Below are 19,877 nucleotides of genomic sequence, written 5' to 3' on the forward strand. Positions count from 1 at the left end.
ATACTTACCATACAAACAAGACCTATACTTCTATCGTTCTAGAATTTACCGGGCTGTTTACCTCACACCTATAAATAGCGCTAGCCATTGTGCAAGGAGACAGACTATGCCGAGTGTCAGTTGCATACTGTCGTGATAAATTCCAAATAAATTCGTCATTTAAATATTTGTAAATAAGTTTAATAATTAGTTTTAAGTGTTATATAGTTTTTTTATAATAGTTTAAATTATCCAAACGAAGTACAGTAAAAACGTGATAATATAGTTTTGCGGATATACGCAGTATTATTTCATATGGCTCTTTCAATGGTAAAATAAGAGACGAAAATAATTGGGTGGCTTTCATAAAAATTTACTATGGAAATGCGATATTTACTATGGATGCGATATGAAATATAAAACCGGGAATATCTGCGAAACCGCTAAAAATTTTGAAATACTCTAAATACAAAAAATGTTCATTTGTTAATTCTCCATCTATTTAAGGAATAATATACAGGGTTTTCCTTTTAAAAAAATGAAGAAAAATTATTTTAGAAAGTTTGGTATAAAATTTTCAACATCCTGTATGATTTACGATTTCCATATTTATAGCAAAGTAAGTACAGACTATCTAAAGTAAATACCTAATATAGTTTTGATTTCAGAACAGTTCTTGTATTTTTAATATTTTTTTTTGAAGGGTTGAAAAATATATATTTTGATTTATTTTTTAGTATCTCTGGAACTATCGAAATATATTTACTCATATCTTAGGATTATGTAAAGTGATCTGAAAGGAAGTCAAAAATGCAATAATATACAGGGTGTTCCATTTAAAAAAATCATCCCGATCCACTCACACTTTTTTGAGCCACCCTATAGAAGTTAAAAATATTTTCCTGAAATACATCCTAGTACATACTTTAGGTTTGCACTTAATCAAAATTCCCAAGTTTTTTATTCGAGGAGCTACAGATTCCCGACCTCGTTCCCGACGCACTATTGCCGGACCCTGTATACCGTTTGCTAAAAAATCATGAAAGTAGGGCTAAAAATAAAAAAAATATATATACTTTAAATTTGACCAAAATATTTTCCGTTGCTTTTTTGCATCTTACTGTATACGTAACAAATAGGCCCTTTACAAATAGGCAAACAAAATCATTTTATTACGATTAATAAACCTGTATGGATTGTTGAAGAATTTCTTTTATTTTACTTATTATATTAGCGAATTAAAATATATTTCTTGAATGATTGAGTCCTTTGAATATTTTTGTACAAAATATTGCGCGCTTTTGATAATAGTTTAATTACAAGAAGAGTAATTTACATCACCTCAGTGAAGACTGAAGTTACTTAGTTACTCGACAACTATATTTTAAATAAACTAAGGCTGCATTCTAAGATTTCCTAACAGCAAGTAAAGAAGAGAAAAGCGCACTACCGCGAAAGGAGAGCATTGAAGCATCATCCCCTATGAAATTACCTGATTAAATTTTCATATTCAATCTTGAGTTCCTTCCTCGGGGGAAACGCCCAGACTCCTACGTTCAACTTGCACAGCTTCCCTATAAGTTCGTTTAAATACCTTCTCTTTGTGTAGTTGGTTTTCTGTTACTACATTCGAGAGATTTTTCAGAAATGTATTAATTTATCTATTTACTATATTATCCTGGTTATACATCAGTTTTTATATAGCTCAATATTGTATTATTATATTTTAATAAAATCAAATACTATTGTTTGAATGAGAAATAATTTCGAGAATAATTTTTGATAAACTGTTGTTGGTTCAGTAGTAAGACCGTATTTTATTGTTTAATTAACTTTTTCTATACACCATCGGGTCATATTTTACTTTTGAATTTGTGACTTAAAGAACCGAAATACATAAATTACTGATTATCGTTATGACTATATTGTAGCACTGGACCCGAATTCTGTAACTTAAAAAAACGCAAGCGTATTTAGACGCTCGGCGTATATGACGTTAATTTTCACTTAGCACGCACTTAACTACCGATTTGATTATTCTCATCTGACGCGCTTAGCGATTCGAAAATGGTTAGCTTAAACGATCGTTTTGCTTGTCGGACTGTCAGTAAAAATAGAAAAATATACATTTTCATGATTTTTTACGTAAAAAATGTCTCTTGGTAAAAATTGGTACGAGCAACCGTTATCAAGATATTTAGAATGGGAACAGTCAATAATTGTCATTATTGACAAAAAATAAACATGTTTAGTAGATAGTTATTTGACTATAATGATAAATTTGGGAACTTTTTATTTTTTTATACTAATAAATTTTTCTTCGAAAAAACGATGATAAAACAGTTTCTGTTGAACTTTTGGCACAAAAACATTTCAAATTTATGATTTCAGTCTAGTAACTATTTAGTCAACATGTTCAATTTATGTCAATGATAACAGGTATTGATAATTTCGATTCCAAATATCTCGAAAACCATTACTCGTAGCGATTTTTACCAAGAGACTTTTTTTACGTAAAAAATATTGTAAATGTATATTTTTTTACTCAGTAGTTTTATACAAGTACGGACGAAAAGTTATTACTATTCAAAGCAATTAAAAAATATGTAGGTGGCGTCCTCTACAAGAAGCAGTCATATTGACATCAAAATCAAATCTCTCATGTCAAAAAACTCCCAGACACCAATTTTGACATCCAAATATTGACATTACTTCAGAAATTATTAGGAAAAAATCGAAATAAAAATGAAACTTCAACACCCTGTATCTCCGAGACAAAGCATTTTAGGACATACATTTATACGAGCTTGTTTACTTATTTTTATCTGTAGAATATGCTGCCGAAGTTTCCGGAATACAGTTCGGACCACCGTGTAAACTATCACATTTAATTTTTTTTGAAAAAATTTGCACTGTTTGTTAAATTGTAAGACAGCGCCCCCTGGCGTCTACCTTCAAAAGCTTATTATTATTGTCTATATGGTATAATATAGAGTAAAAAACGTTCTTTTAAACGAGCACTCATTTGTTGGATTCCGATTGTCCAGTCTGGAGTTATTAATGTTTAAATAAAAACAGATCTAACCTTCCCCCACCACTTTACTTTGGCAGATAGGGGAAAATGGTTGGAACAATAAATATGCAAAATTTACTGGAGATTATGAATTTATTATTTATAGTATCCGTTATCTAGGCAAATTTGTGTAAAAACTCCTTTTTCTTATTTTTAATAGCAGTTGCGCCCTCTAGCGGCCGCTATACAAACTTGAAAATAATTTCCAGCAATTTCTCATGCCCTCTTTAGTCATAGATATTTTTTTCCGCAAGCTCTACGACTAATACTTTCCGAAATACAGCCGAGAGCTATTCTTAGTGGGACACCCTGTACAGAACCAAAATCGACTTCTTGGCGTTCTGCTAATCAAATACTTTCGCTTGCCGCTTTGAAAGCGTAACGTTTTGTGGAATGTGGAATTCTGGCCCTGGTATCGATATAAAATTTCTAGACTAAAAATAATTAGAAAAAATATAAATTTTTCAGAAAAAGAATTATATCGTTTTGCAAAATTGGATTGTAATGTTTGTGTTACTTTTTGGATGTTGCCTGTCGAAATCGTTAATTCTATCACTGAACTGACTTTTGACTCGTTTATTGGGCGTAAATATTTCAACGACTCAATTAGCTAAACGTAGTATAAGCTACAACTTAGTATCTGTAAGAACGTTAACTGTATTTTCTTCAGTCATATTGATCAATCAATTTTTGGTCATTATCAATTTAAAAACACTTTGTTTTATTATTCGAAAATTAGTACCTTTTATAAAATGGATATATTGATATTCTAGTGCTTTCTTTTAGTGGTACTATTCCTATACTATTGTTGCGAGCCGGTGTGGACTCGACCTAACCTCACAATATGGCCCGCCCTCGGATGACCTTAACATCGCATAGACACCGCAATGATTCATTCGTTCGAGAAGAATCGAGACCCACTAGAATGGACTAGTACATACGAGAACATTCGAAAACCTTCTCTATGCGCCTAACGATCTTTGGACTATTCTAGATTTCTTTTACCTGTCGGTATAAAAGCCGGCGGCAGTGGCCTAGAGAGGGCAGTTATAAATATAACAGTGCAGTTGACGCGCTAAAATTCAAAATAAATTCTTAGTTATAAATCGTTTGTAAATAGTTCTATAAGTCTTTTATCGTTATTGTTTTTGTTAATTAGTGTTAAATAAATAGTGTTTAAATAAATTGTGACTTTCTATCCACACGGAACCGACGAAAAACGTAACACTATAATAATTAAGATTTGTCATAAGCCATTAATTCCAATAACAGGCCCATAACCGAAAATCTTTCATTTTTCTTTAGAAATCAGTCGCCAAACCTCAATCTTAAACATATTACGAGTAAATATCTTCTGTTACGAAATCGAAATTTCAATCTTTAGTCTAATTACATTGTAATAAATTCTTCGATTTTACCTACGGCGCTAAGCCTCTCCCTCCCGGTCTTATTAAAAGCTAATCACTCTCGTCTAAGCCTCGAGCAAAACCTAACAGGCCAATGAATTTTCCTGATATCAAAATTGCGGAAACGGATGGTTTTGTTTGTGGCACAGCGGAGGCGTTGTGAGAACAATAATGGAACGTTATAGCCGGGCGTAATTCCTCTAAAAGGGAGGCTGTAGGCCCGAGGAATATCGAGCCGATCGATCTCATATACTGTTATATATATATAGGCTGATACAACCTTCCTTTTCAAACTTATAATACTTGTTGATATTTTCAATTTTTAATATTTACTTGAAATTATGATAAGATAATAAAAAAGTAAATATACAGGGTGTCCCAGAAATAAGTGCAAGTATTTTAAGGGGTGGTAGATATGGATAAAAGAGATATATTTTCTCTATCGCTTTTCAAATGAGTCCAAAATAACGGAGTTATTTTACTTTGAAAATTTCCAAAAAAAAATATTTTTTCCTAAAATTTTGAGAATCACTAGATCTTTTCCGCATTTTCTTTCTCGTAAATTTAGTCTAATACTTATGTTGCCATATTATCAAGAAATTATGTTTTTAAACTAAAAACTAAAAAAAATTCAAAAAAATTTTTCAAAAAATTTCGAATTTTCAAAAAAAAATTTCGCGAAAAACACCTCATAGGCGTGTTTCTGTGGTTGAATTATACTACCAGTTAAAATACTTGCACTTATTTCTGGGACACCCTGTATATATTTTGTGGCAAACGGTAATTCATAATAAATAATTATAATAAATCCTTTAGGAGTTCTAACTCCTAACTGAAATAAACGACATTTAAGAGGATTTGCCATTTGATCTTGTTTTTCGCTGCGGTCTCATTCTTTCAAGAAGTTTCATATTTTTGATTGGGTCTGGACAGTATATGAGCAGGATTGATCGAGTGATGAGCGAGATTGGAAGATTTTGCACATACAAGCACATATCAATTCCAAGACTTTCGTTAGATCTCCAAGACCAAGAGCAGAACCAACCAGTGCAAGATTTACGAAGCTATTGCTAGCGAATACGAATATGTGTTTAATAGTAGCCGGCAACAATTCCTATAAAATCTTGTTTGTATGTAGTAATTTGTGTAATTTGTGTAAATAAGTTGTTTATTTGTTTATAGTTCTGGTTTTAATTTGTTGCACATAGTGTTTTACCGAAGTTGCATGAAATTTTAATGAAAGCAATCAATTTCATAAGACAAATAAATATTTATTATTTTTTATGTGCGTTAGATTACTTGAAATACTATTTATTTAAAAAAAATCTGTCGAAAGTACCAAGTGTGAAATCTAATACATATTATAAACGTAAAAGTTTGTGTGTACGTTTACTGAATGAATTTTATTCAAACTTTAAAATAATATAGCTATATATTTAGAATAATATATAGGCTAGAATTTATAAAAATATAAAAAAATAAACTTGTCTCTGCCAAACGACTATCTTTATTCATAGGCTATCAATTATAACCATAGATTATAACTGACACATAAATAACTTAAAAACCAGGTCTCTTTGAGAATAATGTAAGTATTTTTTTAACTAGGCACATATATCGGTACTTTCAAATATCGCCGCTAGGTGCTATAATAAATATAACACTTTATATTAATAAAATTCGAATTTTATGCGGACACAGTCGCGGGAAAATTCCAATTTTGACGATTTGAATTTTTCGCGGGTCTGACTTGTGCACATCAATATCTCCGATGTCTACACTGATTTTGCGTTGAAGTTAAAAGTTAAAATTTTATCGTGTCTCGATGTAATAAAAACAATGTTTATTTATAATGAAAATGCTATAATAAATAAATATACAATAAACATAAATTTACCTAAAAAATTAAACATCTTTGTGCGAGGCATAGATTTATAACTATAAATTTACAATACACAACTATAAATACATTCTAAAATTCAACCAACCTGCAATATATAAAAGTACTTCAACAATAGAAACAGATTGAAGAGAATGACACAACCAATATTTATTTCCTGATTTAACAGGTAATAATTTCACATTGATATGAATCCAAGTCTATTAGCCATTTTTGAATTAGTGCATAGTATATTGTTTTTGAGATGTCTTTCGTTTAGATATTCGCGTAAATATTTAAATATGCCCACGAGACTACGTAATTTATTTACAAGTGTTGGTATTTGGTTGTTCCAAAGCAAATGATGACTATCAAACATAATATTCAAATAAGAGATACATTGTTCTTCTGGAATTGTATCTTTATCTATTATAAAAGAACCCATATGTGGAAGATTATTGACATACGAAATAAATGAGATACTTAGTTTCGTCAGGTTTAGGATTAATTTATTGTACTGAAACCACTTTTTTATTTCTAAAAAATCTCTTGCTACTTACTATATATATATATATATATATATATATATATATATATATATATATATATATATATATATATACATATTTAATGTGAATCAAAACGGTAATTACCAATTGATAGCTTAAAATACTTTTATCAACAGAATCGCAGAAACTACTTATTGACACAAAACCACGCATTTCATATATTATAATTTCGTAGAACATTTTTGTAACTAGCAAAAGGACTAAAAAAGTTATTTCGACAACTATAAATATAACAAATAATTAGAAAGAATTAATAAAAAAAAATAATTTTAAAGAAGAGAGAACATTTAAAGAATTATTTTTATTAGATACTCTCTATATATACATCATCTTTCATTCAATTCTTTCGACAGAATGAACCATTATATTGATTTATATTGATTTTGGTATTGAATGTTTTGCTATACCCAAATTGGTGCTCTTTTTATTTTTTTTTAATTGATAGAAATATATACAGGGTGAGTTTCCTACGATGTATGGGTATCTCTGAAACTACTGGAGATAAGAGAGTCGGTTAAATGAGGAAAGAATTGCAGTTTAATGTGGTCATAAATATGCACTTTTCAGATTTTCGAAGAAATTCATGGCTTACTAGATATTTTGAAAAAAATAAATTTTTGCTATTTTAAAAATTGTCCTTAATTCCATTATAATCTATTTTAGACAAAAAGCTTTCAGATAAAAGTTGTAGATAATCACATCCCTAATGAGTTTGTATTCTCCAATTTTTTCTAGTCATTTTTGACATATGACACAAACATATGTTTTTTTTTTTAAATGGAAACCATAGTTGGCCACGACTTCATAAAAAGCGCCATTTTTTGTGCTTTTCAGCGATATAAACTATAATATGTTTTTTTCGAAAAATTACTGAGTTATAAGTAGCCAATTCTTATCTTTCTTGGCTAATTTCACTTAGTTGTCATGGTACCTATTCTTATTTTTTTACGATTTTTTATAACTTATAAAAAGAAAGAAATTATTAAACGGTTCTTTAGAATTTACATTACACAAACTAAGGTTTAAAATATAATATCACTAAGGACATACACTTTAAGTTATTTTAGAAAATGTTCAAAAAATCTGCCATTGTTTTGAGTACATAAATGCATCTTTTTGAAACTAAATTATTACAGAACGACCGGTCGACTTAATTAAACCTCTCCCGTACCACCTCTTGTTAAAACCTCTTGTAAACCTTACAAAAAAGTTACAGACTTTAGAAAAAATCGGAGAACACAACCTCATTAGGGATGCGATTATCTATAACTTCTATCTGAAAACTTTTTATCTAAAATAGATTATAATTGAATTATAGGGAAACTTGTTAAAATAGCCAAAATTTGTTTTTTTCGAAATATCTAGTAAGCCATGAACTTTTTCAAAAATCTGAAAGGCGCATTTATTTATGACCCCTAAAACTCTCTATCGCCAGTAATTTCCGAGATACCCATAGAGAACATCGTAGAAAACTCACCCTGTACATCGCCGTCGTAATTTCTTTGTTATTCATATTACTATGGAAAAAGTACACATTACAAACTAAATTTACCGACAATATTTCCATTTTCCAGCCCGTTCAGTAAAATATCAAACCAAACCCACAACTTACGTCTGTTCTGAAAAAGTCAGCAAAATTTGTATTAATATTTAATGGCAGTCTATAGAGAATAAATATGAGTGAATTTATGTAGGACCCTCTTTTTTAGAAGCACTACGATATTTTATTGGAAGTAATTCTTCAAATCAATTTTCTATGTAGCGATCTGTCCGAATGAGCGATTCAAAAATAGGCCAAACTCCCATCAACGTTATACCTACAAAAACTAATTGCAACTCGCGTACAAAAATCAATTACCTAGGCCGAATATTTTTCAATTTTCTTTTTTAGGTGGGCAGGCCTTTCAAAAAGTGTTATATCATAGTGGTTAATCAAATGAAAATATTAAAATACAGTATGTCCTCGGATTGTCTTTACAAAAGGATTTTTTTATTATTCACATTTTGAGGAAATTAATTCTTAATAAAAAATTTTGATGGTTCTAAAATGGTCAATCCCATTTATACTTTTCGAATTTCCATACCGTTTTAAGAAAAATAAAAAAAACATGAAAATATGTTTGTTTTTTTTTAGTTCTATATATCAAAACGCGTTTCTTTGGTAATATAATTTTGTTTTCATTGTTTGATAGATTGTTATTAAAAGAATTTTAATTCACGTCATATGTTTTGCTGCTATAGAATGTTGAAGAAGCACAAAATTTATTTAGTTCGATGCTACGGAAAGGGTGATAATAGTTATCGGAAAATGTGATACACTTTAACAACAGAAAAAAATGTGGCATTAATCAAAATTAGTAAGTATATAACATAGGTATATGACTAATAATATCCATCCATCAAAGAATGAAATCAAAATTATATTACCAAATCAAAATCAAAAGTCTTTTGATTTTTAGGACTTTTTAACCATATTTTCATGTTTTTTTTATTTTCGTTACAACGGTAACGAAATTTGGAAAAGTGTAAACGGGATTAAACTTTTTAGAACAAGCAATTATTTTTATGAAGAACGCATTTTTTTCTGCATAATAAAATTATTTTCCTCTTACAAAAACATCCGGGGACATAGATTTGAAAGTAATAATACTAGTTTTCAAAAAAATAGACATTGGTTGTATGAAAAAAATAAAATAAAAACAGTTTTGTACAAGTTTCTATTCAAATCTTTAGATGAAAATTCTTATTGTTGAGAAGTTAAAGTTTTTTAATGTTGGGTTTACGATAAAGACGTTCTTCATGTCCTTTTGAAAGCAAAGTATTGTTTCTGTCTCTATGAATGAAATATCCAGATCTTCCTAAAAACGTACATGTTTGAACTTCATACTCCATACTTCAACTAAAAGGAAAGGTGGACTTATAGGTTAATTCCTAATTTCGGTGAATGGTTGCACAGACCGCATGGCGAGGTTGATTTATATATTTATTTTTTGAGAGGCACAGGGCGATGTCTGGTCTGTGCAGCTATGTTTTTCTGCTCGAGATGGACCTAGAGAGAGCAGAGTTTTATTGGAAAGTCTTTTAACCTTGCCAACATGATGGACGGACTTACTGGACAATTAAAGCAGTGGACAAAGACCTATAGTACAATTCGGACTAATATTTCTGAGAAAGAAAAGGATCTTAGAGAGTAAATATGTCAACGACCACTCTGAAGTAATGCGAAAGCGGTTCAAGAGTAGAATCGTGAAGAAAATGAGGGGTTTTAGTGAGTAGAAATCACACACTGTCCACAACCACTACCGCTGATGGACGTCTATGCAAGATTTCCCCTTCTACAAAAAAAAATCAACTAAAACGTTCATACCTGTAGCTGCCAGAAGTGGTCTTTGTAGCTCAGTATGCAAGTGTGCAATGCAGTGTGCATTCACCAATTAATAGAATACCTAAGTGCTCCTAATTTTATCTAGTCTGCGTTTCTTTTATGGGGATATGTTAAAGACAGTGTTTACAAAACTCGACCAACTAGTCAAAAATCATAAAAATTAAAATATCTAAATAAAAATCTTTTTCCATAGAATCCGAAAATCAATTAATATATAGGGTGTTTCATTAGAAAAAAACACAACTTTGAAGTGTAACTTTTTTTGGGGACACCCTGTATAATTCTATATATTTTTATAAAATGCTTTCAGTTAACCTACATATCCTGCCAAAATTTCATTTCGATATAAACTACGGTTCTCCTTGGAGCTTCCGCGGCGTATGCGAGGCGCCACCCTGTATATGTATATGTTTATTTCAAGTATCGAACACGCAAAGTATTACACCAATTACCTTCTCTAATACGACTATCTAATCCAATACTACTCGATTAAACCCAAATAGTGGAATTTTGTTGATCAGATTAAATCTAACCACTTCAGTAAAACTTGGAAATCGGACTGTAACACGGTAATCTAAACAATACAGCGATTTTAATTGAAACATTGTGGCTATATGGGTTCGGTAATAAATTCAGGAAAATCTTTCATTTAATAGTTGCATTACAGTGGCAAATGTTCTGGAAATAATAAACGAGTAAAGGAAAATAGAGCAATTATATAAAGACGTGCAATATTGCTTCTAAATTAAAAATCCATTAACCGTGCGTTATTTGCATCATCGAGGTGCTAAGATTTTCATCACATATCTGAATTAATAAATTATATAACACATAACTTTTTTTTAATTATAAAATCATTAACACATTTAAAACTAAAACAAAATTCAATTTAATCATATACATGTATTTAGATATTATGCAGACATTTTATTTTATGAAAACACAATATGCATATAATGAGTATTCAAAATATCTTTTAGCACCAACATGGAAAATATTTTCATTTTTGAAAAATGTAGTCTAAGCACGCGCTGCTCTAATGTCGTTTTGATATTATTACCGTATCAGCATGTACCTTGGAATATAGAGTATCAAATTACTCTTATAATATTATAATACGAGATTTTATTTAAAATAGAGTTCTGTCAGTTCTAACTTTTGTTTATTTTTAAAGTGTATACTCACTGGATACCATTAAATCTTTTGATAACAGGTTGCAAATTGTTTTGTATATACTAACAGAAGATCAAATAATATAAATTGTATTAGTTTAGTAAACTTATACATCACTTATAAAATATTATAAAGTTCAGATTATCTGAATATACACACAACCAAACTTATATGGAATCACTCTTTATTTCTGAATAAAATTTTTGCAAGGAAAATATTGGTATACAACTTTTACTTACACGATAAACCTTCTTGTTGTAATTAAACATGATAATAAAGAATAAATGTAAATTTTCATTCGATCCAAAATAAAAAATGCCTTATGTTGGATTAACAGTTGTATAGAGGGGAAGAATTACTGCTCCCGTTGAACAAGGAATGACCTAAAAAGACGTAGCAGAGATAGAAAGTGTTAACCAGGGTGTTGTATCGAAAATATATGCAAGGTATTTGGAACTAAGAACTCTCCACAACAGGCCCAGACAAAGTCACCAAAAGTCACACTGAACAACAAGACGGCTTTGTGTGCCAAATTGCTAGAACAAATCCCAATGTTTCTCATCCAGAGCTACAAAGACCACTTCTGGCAGCTACAGGTATGAACGTTTTAGTTGATTTTTTTTGTAGAAGGAGAAATCTTGCATAGACGTCCATCAGTGGTGGTAGTTGTGGATAGTGTGTGATTCCTACTCACTAAAACCCCTCCTTTTCTTCACGATTCTACTCTGGAACCGCTTTCGCATTACTTCAGAGTGGTCGTTGACATATTTACTCTCTAAAATCCTTTTTTTTTCTCAGAAATATTAGTCCGAATTGTACTATAGGTCTTTGTACACTGCTTTAATTCTCCAGTAAGTCCGTCCATCATGTTGGCAGAGTTAAAAGGCTTTCCAGCCATCTCGGGCAGAAAAACAGAGTGTGTACGACATCATCTTCCTCACTACCATAGCTGCATAGACCAGATATCGCCCTGTGCCTCTCAAAGAGATATATGTTTTGTAAACACTGTATTTAACATATCCCCATAAAAGAAACGCAGACTAGATAAAATCAGGAGCATTTAGGTATTCTATTAATTGGTGAATACACACTGCATTCACCAACTAATAGAATCATCAATACTCTCTGATGTAGGATAAGCTCGAGGATAAGTTTGCATTTTCCATAAATTTCTGAGAAATTTTTTTGTTTTAACTGACACAAAATGATAACTAGTTGTTAAAAGTTGGACTAGTTAGACAGCTATGTTGAAGTAACGTCAGACATATCACAGCCACCTAGATTATCAAATAATAAAGATCTACTCGAATCAAATCATGTAAATGAAAATATCTAGGAAAATCTTTGTTTGAGGGTTAGGCCACCTTAATAGTATTTTGAAGAAACATGAATTCTCCATTGAATATCGGACTAATATACTGGGTGTTCCATTTAAAATAACAGAGTAACATGCTTTTAAATGTGACCAATGTTCAATATTAATTTTGTCTCACCCTGTTAACTTTTTGGATCAAATTTTAATTTGATTTAAAGTACAATAGTTAATTTAACTACATATTAGGCTATGCCTGGTAAATTCCAATTTAGGTAGCTTTTATTGCAATATAAAAATTGTTCTTTATTTCTAGAAGATGTTAAATATGTTAAAAACCTTACATTTTATTCATATACTTCTCTTATAAAACTCACCTTTATTTTTCTCCCAGAATCCAAAAATTAATTAATATATAGGGTATTCCATTACAAAAAACACAACTTTGATATGTAACTTTTTGGGGCACACCCTGTAGAACTCTCTATATTTTTAAAAAGTGCTCTGAATTAACCTACATATATGCTAACCAAATTTCATTTCAATACAAACTGTCGTTCTTCTTGGAGCCTCCTCGGCGTATGAGAGGCGCCACCCTGTATAGTTACATCCAAAATGGAAGCATACTATTACTATTTAAAAAATAATAATAAACTAATTATATCAGAGGCATTCAGTCAAATGTATTTTTTGCGTTTTGGCCACATTATTCATAAATACAATTTAGAGAACGATGTTTTAGATATTATGATATTTTGCCGACGATCATAAAAGGCCAAGCACATTTTTGAACAAAGAAGTAGAGTTCGTGGGTGCTCGGGTGCGTCAGCACCCACGAGCTGAAGTATCAAAACTAATCGGTTTAGCAACTTTAAGACACTCGCATTCCATCCACAGCAGGGCTAGACGCTCAAAAAAGCCATTTGGTCCATGTGCATTATACTGTGGTAGTTTTCGAAGAAATGAATTTCAATAGTTCTAAGGAAGTTTTCTTGTTCATTCTTAGGTTGTTAAACCAATCCTGTTTTCAAACTGCTAAAGCAGCAAGGAAATTGACTTTTTAGGAAAACGATAAACAGAAAATATGTTTCTTTTATCCAAATATACAAGCCCTGAAATTTGTACTTATTTAAGACTCACCCTGTATATTAATCATAATTATTCTAAATCGGAAGCGAATTATAAACCACTTTAGGAATGCCAAATAAATTGTTTGCGTTCCAAACAACATCCTTCAATTCTAACAATACTTTGTTCATATCCATGATAGCTCATTGGCAATCTATTTAGCTGGCTAAAATAAAATGTGCTATGTGATTTGAAAGCTCGTTTTGTATGTTTATATTCTATTTATCTTTGAGTAATTTTTAGTCTTGATGGATAAATTTGTCGATCGAAACCCTAACAGTAGACTTTTATGGACTTACAAATGTATAAAACAAATCAAAGTTATTAAAACCAAGCCAAACCATATAGTGGACTTTTATGGACTTCTATCCAATTTCAGCTGTGAAAATTCAAGTTAAATTTGCCAAAGGCATAATTCAATACTATATGATTTTGGAGCAAGCGATTGTATTTTACGAAATGATCTCGAGATGTATCTCTCAATCTTTTCGAGACTATAGATATTTAGAATATATTTCATCAATTTAAACAATTTTGATCAAGAACTCTATCTTCTGCGTTAAAAAAGATATCATCTTGAGTTTATACAAATCTATCATATGCTCAAAATAAAAATTAATAAGATTAAACCAAGTATTTTCTTTTTTCCATGTATATGTAGAGAATGTAGAGAATATAGTAATATAAGAGACAAAGCACTTAATAAAATATGATTCAAACTTTTTGAACAAAAAAATTAGAATTAAACTTTTTACAAACACAAAAGGATATTAAAAATATATTAATAAACTGTTTTCAGATAGAATTAATTTAGGGAAACTTTAGTAGTAGAGAATCGAATTTCCGTTTGTTTGGGTGATACAGACTACCAGAATTTTCCATTTATCGTGCAGTCGCTTGTACTGTATATAATTTTATAGTCTTAACTATAAAAGACAACCCGGAGGTGTCTGCTTTACGGGTTGCATCAACAACTCCCCCCACCACAACCTCCATCATCCTCTCACTTCCGTAAGTTATCTTGTAATTATGGAGTGTTTAGTGAATACTCACATTTGATGTTGAAATGCGGCATTTGTTGGCTTGAGTATATTCTTGATTTAATAAATACATCCCTGTTGTTCTCCCCACAAACCGCCATAGAAGTCTCGGTAACAAGTTTGACACATCGTTCTGTATTACACGGATATTTAACAATTTCTATTATATCGGAGTTTTCTATCATTGCTAATATATCCTCGTTTGAAATATTAGTTAATAGTGGAGGTTTCGCTAGCTTGCAAGACTGCCAATCAGTGAGCTCGACAAAGGTTGTTGCGTTAAAATTCATATTTGGAATGGCAAAAAACTTTATGTCTTTATCCTGTATTTGTTGACAAATTTTCAGTAGACGACGATTATCTAACTCTTTTATAGATTTGGATTCATCACTTACCATCGCAATTAAAATATTTTCTGTGTGGTCAAAAAAACCATTCCTTTGAATAACCGGATTAATAATTCTTACACGTCTTCTTCAATGTTCTTAGACCATCTAATCGTATTTAATAAATGACGAATATGACGGTCTAAACTTGATACGGAACCATAAGGTCACCTTTGCTTAGACTTTACTTTAGCAAATCTAAAATATCACATTTTCCTGCGAATTCTGTATCAAAAATTTTAGGGCAAACAGTTTAACAGTGCATTTAACATTTGACAAAATTATCAAGAAGTATGGCAGAGGCATGTGTAAAAAATCGATGCACGTTATCACATACGTATCGTTTCTGTCCCGTAGTGTTTCCGTTCAAGCAACTGGACTCTGCATTCGCATATACATACCATACACGAAGCGTTTTAGTTTGCTTTAGTAAAGCGATGTTTTTTCATTTTTCTCGTAAACGACATGTGCAATTATTGCCCTTCTACTAGATATAAACTAAACAAGACAAGCTTCTATTGCACCAACAATAAAAGCTCTCTAGTGTATAGATATACCACCTTTGATAGAATCTAATAAAGAACCAAAAGATCCTGGCAACAAAAATACAATATGATGGAAAAAATGGTGTCAGGGATGACTATGAAATGATAAAGATCGCTGTCATTTTATAAGTAAAATTATATGGGGAATGTCAAATGTCATCGATATTTATTTCCATGCACAAAAAAAACTTAGATAAACCCTTTGATAAACCCCAGAAATCATCTGAACCAAAAACAAACAAAATAGTTCTAACTTATTATTATAAAAAAATTACACAATAATGTTTATACATTGACTTTTATTATTTATTAGATAAGTTAGTATTAACGCATTTTCAAACATACTAAATCATCAGCATTTTTGCATTCTTTGAGATTTTCATTTTTAGATGATTTGTTTAATGTCACTCCGAATAGAATTCAGTGATAATGTAAATCTAATACTTTATCAAAATTAATTATTATTAATATATCTTATACTTTTATAACCAAAATATATTTGAATAAAAAAATAGGAGAGATATTTCTAAATGATTTGACTAACGTTCACTTTGAAAAAAATGTAATGTGTGAAAATGATTAAAATCTAGTAACTAGTAACCAGTAAACCAGTGGGACGTAGACGCTAGTTAATTGTAATGGTAAATAATATGCAATAAATACAACAAGTTAAACAAATTGCACCGTATGAGACATGTAGGTTTTTTTATTAAATTTAATATTGATTTCCAAAAGTTATCAAAATAGCAGTAAATTAAAATTGAAATAAATATTATAAAACTTATTAATAGTTCTAAAAATAGTAGTTTTACACAAAAATAAGTATACAGAATCAAAGATGGTAGAGTAAATTTGTTAGGACACTCATTTAATTAGATATTTCCACGGGTCAGGTGATTAGAAAGAAGCCTTCGTTGTCAATGTGCCTCCTCAAAAGAGTCTCTGCCTAAAAGCACTTCGAACACTAAAAGCTACTCCAAATTAATGGAGTTTGAACAGTTTACCTTGTAAAGGAATAGATAGAAAAAGTTAATTACTTTCTGGAAAAAAAGAAACCTGATTAGTTTCGAGGTCGTAAATCATCCTTTGAGTGTTTGGTCAAGATAAAATAACAAATACGCATTGTCGAGAAAAGGACATAAAGAGAATACAAACTTGAAGGATTTATAGTTTTATGAAGGAATTGTTCAATGTTAAGCTATATAATACTGAAAATTATGCAGCAACTTATTCTATAGCCTAGGGCGGCAAGATGATAGGGGTAGAGATCGATAAATTCTTAAAAATATCAACATGTATTGATCTTGTCTTGATATCAAGATAAGAGGTAATTTTATATTTCAAAACCAGACAAGAGCAAGAACATAAATACTAAGATTTGTTGTCAAGAAATCTTGAAATACCTTGACATAACAATAAAAACGCTTAAATGCATTTATTTGTGAAAAGTTTTGTCACATAATAAATGTAATTTAAAAGTAAAAAGGGGCGTAGAGGTACAGCTCTCGTCTACCAATCTAAAGGTTGTGAGTTCGAATCCTACAACCAGAAGTTCATCAGCCGACTATTTTTAATAAAATAAAAATAGTTTTGGTACCTAGGTCGACTCAGCCTTAAATGAGTACTTGGGATTCACAATCCTGAGGTAATAATAGGCTGTTGAAGCGAAGTTCCTTGTATACCCAACGGCTCTAGCAGGAAAGCCGTACCTTGCTACCTCCAAGGCGTTAAACGCTATATACGGTTTTAAACGCTATATACGGCTATATAGATTTTAGGTATATGCTTCTTTAATAAAACTCACATTTATTTTTTTCCTAGAATCCGAAAATTAATTAATATATTGGGTGTTACATTAGAAAATACACAACTTTGATATTATGTAACTTTTTTTGGGGACACCCTGTATAATTCTATGTATCTTTAAAAAATGCTTTCCGTTAACCTACATATGCTGCCAAATTTTCATTTCGATATAAACTACCGTTCTCCTTGGAGCTTCCGCGGCGTATGAGAGGCGCCACCATATAAAAGTTAAATAGCAAAGCCTATTTAAAATATTTTAATTTATTGAACACATGTTTGATTAGTTAGTTTTATTTCTTAAAGAGATAAGTAATATCTAAATCAAATTCGTTATTATCTTCTTTTTCTTGACTCGGTGCCTGTTCCTGGTATTATATTATGTAGATTATCCTCAAAAAGTTTCCAATTCAACTAACGTAACCTTAGTTTCTCGATATATAATTTCTTACATAGTATTAATTTTAAATTTTTTATATAATTTGCAACGTTCGAAATTGTTTAAAATATTACATGTGACGTTTAAAAAATAGCATGTTCTACTGTCGCAACTGTTGCTGTCCTGGCTCATCTCGTTGGACACACTATAGATATTGTAATATTGTCATGTCTACTGAGAGTAAACATTACTACTCGTGCTTCGCCTGAGCCCTACGTAGAGCCTCACCTCGAAAAGTGTAATGTTTACTCCTCATAAAACAATATATTATGTCATTTGTTAACAGTATTAGGTTTTTATTATTGAAAGGAAACGGCAAAAAAATGAATAGGGTACCAATAATTTTCCTCAACGCAGACCTGCAACATCGTTTTAAAAATTCGCCATAAAGTCTATTCGCAACATAGAGACTGTCATGTCATCTTCATATATAAATTAGAAACCTGTACTTTATTGTCTTTTGCGCCGTCTGGCGATGCGAAAGAAAGTAAATTTGTAGTTTTATAAAATTACCATTATTACTATTATTACCAAATTGAGGTTGCATCTATATCATTCGAGACAAAAGCAGAACGGCGGATCGCCGTATCGGTCCCCAGCAATTCTATTGGCTGTAATTTTTGACAGAAGAATTTTCGTAAAATGTCATCCGATAGAATTGCTGGATATCGATACGCCGATCCGCTGTTCTGCTTTTTCTACGATAGTGTGGATGCACCCTGAGTATCTAGAGCCTGGTGTCAAAGTCAACAATAAAAGTCGATGCGTCGACGCCTAACTCTGTTTTTCAGTTTGAGTTATAAAATACCAAGCCGTTTCCACTATAATATCATAACGAGTCAGAAAAGATTTCAACAGACATTTCAATAAAAATCAAAAAATTACAAAATACAATTTACCTGTAAATTAAACTGACTGATACAACTGTTGCTGTCCTGGCTCATCTCGTTGGACAGACTATAGATATTGTAATATTATAATGTCTATTTTATGCCTGATTAGAGAAAGCCAGATTACCTCGGTTTATACGACCGTGAGCCGAAAACGTATACCTTCTGTTATAGAATAGCTGTTCTCCGATATCGCCGATTCTCCGTAAATGCCAATTATAATGTCGCAGGAGCCTCCTAATTGCAAGAGACTGCTCTGGCGCCAAAGCACGACGACAATCTCATTTTGCATTCGGCCTAATTAGAGATCCGAGATTGCATTGACTACAAAATGCATTATTGTTCAGCGTGAAATGGTGATGCTCCGCAGTCGCGTGTAATCTACTTAATTCGGTTTTCTTAGTTGCCAAGGAAGAACTCGATAACGGGGCCGACTTGTTATCTACTAATTAGATATTCCGGAGCGCAGGAGATTTCGCCTTTTGTTAAAAGAGAGGAGTATTTTATACTTTCCTAATTGCACTGGACACTGTTTTGAAAGAAATATAAGTGCACGAACTAGCTGTAGAATTTTGGAGAATATCAATTTCTGAAATTATAATAAAACGATAGAAATATTGTTTATCCTTTTATATTTTGAAACTGACAGTGAATTTAATTTTTGTGATATTAGATTTTCTATAAACCAATCTAGAAAAGTGAGTAGTGATCCTGAGTAAGGTTTTTAATATTTTAATTTGACTTAGCTTTCGAGTTAACCTTAAGACAAGTTTTATTTTTAGAAAATTATAAAACCATCATTTCGTGGATATTCATTACTCCTATAACTTAAGCCTCATATAAAAATATATTTTTGAAAAGACATTGCTT

The sequence above is a fragment of the Sitophilus oryzae genome, unplaced genomic scaffold (genome assembly GCF_002938485.1).
Source record: "Sitophilus oryzae breed Bouriz unplaced genomic scaffold, Soryzae_2.0 scaffold_1536_pilon_pilon, whole genome shotgun sequence".
Taxonomy (NCBI): Eukaryota; Metazoa; Arthropoda; class Insecta; order Coleoptera; family Curculionidae; genus Sitophilus; species Sitophilus oryzae.